A 6,324-nucleotide genomic window follows, 5' to 3' on the forward strand; every position below is an offset into this window, starting at 1 on the left:
AGAACTCATGTTTGCGGACTCTTGAGCCTCTTTAGTTTCTCTCCTAGATTTTTTAAGACGGGTTTCAACCATGAACTAGGTATTGACCAATATGTGTGAGACTAGATGAAAATGGAAAAAGTATGGAAGACCAAGAGTCGGATGGAGTGTAAATGAATCTAAGGTGTACTTGCAATGTCCAAAGTGTAAGACCAAGTATGTATGTAGTAGAGTAGGTTTGACTTCCAAAGAGAGGATAGTTTCTCTTGATGAGGTAAGTTGACCTTGACTCTAAGTAAGACCAAATGAGACCCAAAGGTAAGAAACCTTGATGAGGGACCACCTAGCAAAGTGTTGTTGTATGTAATGTGTTGACAAAGTATGATGAGGACAAGCAAGTGACCTTTTGGCTCAAGTTTAGATAAGTGTGAATGTAAAGCAAGATGTGAAGCAATGATGGATTGTGTGAGACCCAAAGACAAGTTGAATGCTAGATGAAAACTTGGAGAAACAACCTAAGAAGCTCAAGAATTCCTAAACTGATTGCTCTTGTTTGGTGGACTGTAAAAATTTTTTGCAATTCTGGACACAGACGCGCCTGTATACTGCACAGACGCGGCTCTGTTCACCACGGACGCGCTTCTGAGATTTTTTTGACATGCACTGTTGATTCTAGAGACACCGACATGATTATGCCCTTCACAGATACGGTTATACTTCACAGACGCGATTAGAACAGACACAGACGTGTTTCTGTAAAATTTGTGCAATTTTTTCCAATCTGTGAAGTTGTTTTGTTGTGACCAAATCTGACTGTTTGACTATTTTTTCGTGACAAGAGGACACAATGTTGATGAGGACTCAATGTTTGTAAGTGTCTAGACGGACAATGACTCCAAGAAAAGTGTGTTGTTTGATGTAAAATTGTTTTGCATACACTTGAAGACACAAAAGACATAATGTTTTGTTGTTTGGTCTTGAATGTTTTGAATGTTTAAAATAAGTCAAGCACAATTCTTATGGCTGGCCAAGACAATAGTTGTTGATCCCACATGGGGTTTTACCCCCGAGGCTACGTTATTCAGAGCGGATACTTAGATGCTTGACCTCACTGGCTCCACCCTTGGCACTCACTTCTCAGGTCAGCCAAGCATCAGTCCCCACGAAAACTCCCCATGGTGAACTTTGTATCTCTACTAAGAACCGTATGTGTGTGGGCCGCTACCAGAGGTCCGACCTCCTGCCCCCACAACTAGAAAGATTTGGGCTTCTAAAACAAAAAGGTGCTAGTAAGGGCATCCGCTCGTGTGGCCATACATGTGGCACTTTCAGCTCTATAAATACAGAAGGCTCCCAGCCGGTAGGGGTTACGCCCTACAAATGATCAAATAAATTTGATCAAACGGGTTTATGGGGAGACATAGTGTCGGTATGAACTAATCAGCACATGTTATTCATAGTTTTCACCATGAATACATTTGTTTATAGTGGTTCGGAAGAGGTGGGTTTTCCTCGCTACCACTTAGGTAGTTCTCTTCTCACTAGTAGTCCTAATGACCACACGGGAAGACAGGCCCTCTAAAGATTAAACAAAAAGAGCCTATTGCTCAAGACACAAAAGACAATGATTCAATTTTAGTGCACCAATTGAAGTGTTTGCTAGTCTACGAAAACAAGGCACACAATAAAAATCTAAAAAAAACCTTGCCAAGGACCTGCAACAAAGAGTTGTTAGTAGTTTGGATTTGTTTCAAATGATCACCCCTTCCTGCAAGCACACAAGTTAGGTAAATTTTAAACCCAAAAGACTTTGTGAAAATAAGGGCCTTCAACCAAACGTTTTTGCTTTCAAGACAAGCTGCACCAATTTCGTTAGCTAGATCTAAAAATGTTAGCGCAAAATAAACCAAATCTGAAACCCTAAATGCGAAACTGGAATTGAATGAATAAACTTCAAAATTTTGAAAGTGCTAAACACAGACGTGGATACCGCAGACACAGACGCGGTTCTGTTACGCAAACGCAGTTCTGTGAGACACAGACGCGGCTATAAGTCACAAACGCGACTATACAACACAGACGCGGCTTAAACTGTTATAGACGCGACTCCCAGACATAAACGCAAGTTCCAAAACCTGCAAAACAAAGACGCAATTTTAGTTGTCATAGATGCGCTAGAAAATCAAGAACGCGATCCGAATATACGCAGACGCGGAAATACCAAAAATGTTGTCGAAAACGTCCGATCTGCAACTTCAAAAACACCAAATCTGCAACAAGGAGATTAAATACAAAGGGACAAGAGTCCCATCGGGCGTGCCAAAATGTATATGGTGAAAATGGATAACAATAATAACAAGATTGAAATGCTAAATGAATTCAACCACCAAACCCTAGCCTAACAACATCAAAGATCCACCATAACATATGAAGATTACCTAAGACAATGCAAATCAAATGAAATCACAAAGATTATACCATCACATGTCCAATAGGATTTTGATCTCCATTCTTCCTATCTCCATTGATCTTGCTTGATATATTTGCTCTCAGATTTTAGGTGCACAAGAGCTCAACAAAGAACAGAATGTGGTTGCAAGTAGGATCGTAGTGTAGCCAAGTCCTTAAGATCAGTGATTAGGTCATTAGGGTTTGGTAATGAAGAAAGAATCTCCTTAAATAGAAGACACAATATGAAATGGAGGGATAAGATTGAGAGGTGTAAAAAGGAGGTCGGCTAGGATTAGAGGGTAGGTAGAAGAAATAATAAAATAATGAAAGGTGTAGGTAGTGTAGGAATTAAGAGATGAATGACATGTGTCATGGGTAGAAAAGGTTAATGAATTAATTAAATAAATAAAGATTTATTTAATTAATAGAAGAAATGGGATAATTAAATAAATAAATATTTATTTAATTTAGGAAAAGGATAATTTAAATAAATAAATGTATTTATTTAAATGAGAAATAAGGCTAGAAGAAGATAAATTAATTAATTAAATAAATAAAGATTTATTTAATTAATAGAAGAATTAGGCTTAGATAATTAAATAAATAAAATATTTATTTAATTAGACTGGACAATTTTGGGTGTCTACAATATGTATGTATTTATATGTATATATACACATATATACACACATGTGTGTATGTGTGTGTATATGTATATGTATATGTATGTTTAGGTGTGGAAATAGGATTCACAAGTTTATGCATGCAAACTAGAAATAAGACCTACTTTCACACAATTACATTAAGGAGAAGGATGAACTCAATTGTCTTAATCTCCAATTTGACAAGAAGGGATTGAACATAAGGTGAATTGAAATCTCCTTGATTGAGTTGAAAATTACCTATAGAATGATGTCAATTGAATGCAATTTCTAGGGCTAAAGATGTGAAATTGATCACAATTACCATACACATATAGTATTAGATCAAATATGCAAACATAATGTACAAATCTAGAAATAGGAATCCCTATGCCTAATATCTAGACTCGAAAATGTGGGACCATAGTGCTTGGGTGCCATTGTCCTAGAGATTAAATGTGGACCAAAAAAGATATTTTCAATATCTGGATGCTACTCAAAATCTTTCCTCAAAATTTCACTAGAAAAGTTTCGGACAATGGTTATTGGGCAACCTCATCCTCTAAATTTTGCCTTTACGAAAGTTGATTCTGTTGGCGTGGTTTATGCTGTGATTGTCATTGATGGACACACACTTGTATTGAGATCCCCTTTATATGTATGAGTTTATGCTCAACCGGTATTTGTTCCAACCGGTATGTTGTATTCTAGTCTTTAGACTAGTAGTGATTTTGTAGAATGTGTTTACCGGTCTGAAGCGGCATGTCGACCCCAAGCGGTTCGCAGATCACAAGTGGTACGAGGGAGCAAAGTGGCACAACACATTCTTACCAGTCTTCATTTTTGTCAAACCGGCAATCGATATTTTGTATGAACCGATAATACTCTGTGATGAGTTACCAACTGGCATTTTGTGATGACTTACCAATCCACCGATTGTTTCACGGTGCCGACACATTAAAGGTGATTCCTGTGTCATGTTACTAAGTATGTCTAGGTTCATTGAACCTAGGAAATTGTAAAGAAATCCTATTGGACGGACATGAAATCAGATTCCTTTAAAAGGACATCATGTCTAGGGTTTTAGGTTGTTGCGAAAAGGGTTAATGTTGAGCTAGGGTTTAAGGTGGATGTTGAGTTGTTGGAAGAGCGATCTTATCTGAGAAGATCGAGTTGTAACTGAGAGAGAGATAGAGAAGACTGAAGTAATGATGGAATGCATTGGCTGTGAGCAATACTGGATCTAACCAAGCAGTTTGTGCTATTAGATAGATCAAACACTTTTTGATTACTCGCATCTTTAACAAGTCTGTAGCCCCTAACCGGGTAGGCCTCAAAGCCTTTGTAAAATCCTCTAACAAGGTGGTTCACACATGTGAATCTGAAATCCTCTAACAAGGTAGTCTTTAATCAGACTTATCTCCTAACAGAGATTGAGATTCCTAACAGGATCTGTTCTGGTGAAGAACATTGTAAGACCTTAACCGATCTGGTTTCTATTCTACAGGTAGTGACTTGTGAGTTCCATCTCACCGTGGTTTTTTCCCAGTTGGGTTTCCACATCAAATATCTTGTGTTATGGTTGTATTGCTTTTGTGGGTAAATTTTTTATTCACATTTTGGTTTGCATGTGTGGTAACTGGTTTGACTATCAGACTACTTTACTGGTTTATCTTTAGACTGTGTAAGTGTTTTAGTGCAAAGATTTTTGGCATACTAATTCAACCCCCCCCTCTTAGTATTCATCAGATTCTATGTGCCTCTATCTACACTTCTTGAATCTATGCTTGTCGTCAATTGAAATTGTCACCTACAGAGAGAAAAGGGAAAATTATTGTTTGGTTGATATGAGTTTTCCTAATTCAAACCCTAGATTTTGGAATTAACCCTATAATTGAATTGAAATTGAAATGGTAAGCATGCCTTGAAATTGAAGAGGCTAGATCTGAAATTGAAATGTTGAATTGGAATGTTATACTTCATGAATCTTGCCTTGAAGTCTTCATGAAAAAGTTGATGATGTCATGTAGGAATATATAAGTGTCTTCATAAGAACTTAATCATGTATGCCATCTTGAATGCTTGAAATCTGAATACTTTACCTCTCCTTCACTGCCTTGATAATGCTTGATCACTTATGCACTTGAATTTTCTTGATAGGAATTGAATTCAAATGAGAGAGATATTATGGAGGGATGTTTCAAATGAGGTAGTAAGGCTTTCTTTTATACCTCACCTCATCAAATGCATTTGAAAATATGAAGCAAGTTGACATGCAAAGGGAATTCTCACCAACATTTTTTATTGTTAAAGGGTCCAAAATTAGGCCCTTTTAGCCTAGACAAGGGTGCTTGGGTGTCATTGTCCAAGGAAAAGGGTGTTTGGGAACCCTTGTGCAGCCTATTAGGGATAAACAAAGGATCGGACAATAAGGTGGAATATAAGGATTGTCAATTTGAAGTTTGTGCAAGCAGAATCAAGCATAATTAGAGCTTGAAAGGTCTAAACGCTAAAATGAGGCCTAAGTGAATATAAAATTATATAAGGATACAATTTATGATGCTAAAATCTATATGTATATGTATATTCATTCGAGAATAGTTGATTAGGATTGAATTGAATCCCTTAGGAAATTTGGGTGTTTTGATTAATTGTTCTTTTTTTAATCATATAATTGAATATGATGAAAATGAGAAATGATGCAATAAGTAGGTAAAATGCTAGGAAATTGACAATATTCTACATAAATAGACAAAAACAAAACTAATGTCAACATATAATGGTAGATCTAGAAATGAGATACAGAAAGGAACAGGTCACTAAAATTTGAGCCTAAAAATGTTGGTCAAGTGTGCTAGGCGCCCTAGACCTAAAGATACCTATGTCAACTAAAAATTTGGATTTCAGATCAGGATGCCCTATAAGATCACTCCCTCGAAAATTTAGCTAAAAAGTGTTAGTCATGTGTTCTAATCAGCATAGACCAAGGGCTTTTGCTTGCTCAAAATTTGGAACTATAGGTATTGGTTTGCACTATGAAACTACACAAATTTAAGTTTTTGAATTTATAACTTGCACACAAAAAATAGGGAAATATAGTTGTGTTGTATAGGGGCTTACCTAAGTCAAACCTTGGGTAGGAATTAACCTCGACTACAACTATGATTTTTTAGAAAAGAGAGCTTAGCATTGATAGGGTGAAAGCTAAATATGAAGTAAAATGTTGAATTGAAATGAAACTGCCTCAGATCTA

Source organism: Cryptomeria japonica, chromosome 11 (assembly GCF_030272615.1).
Source record: "Cryptomeria japonica chromosome 11, Sugi_1.0, whole genome shotgun sequence".
Lineage (NCBI taxonomy): Eukaryota > Viridiplantae > Streptophyta > Pinopsida > Cupressales > Cupressaceae > Cryptomeria > Cryptomeria japonica.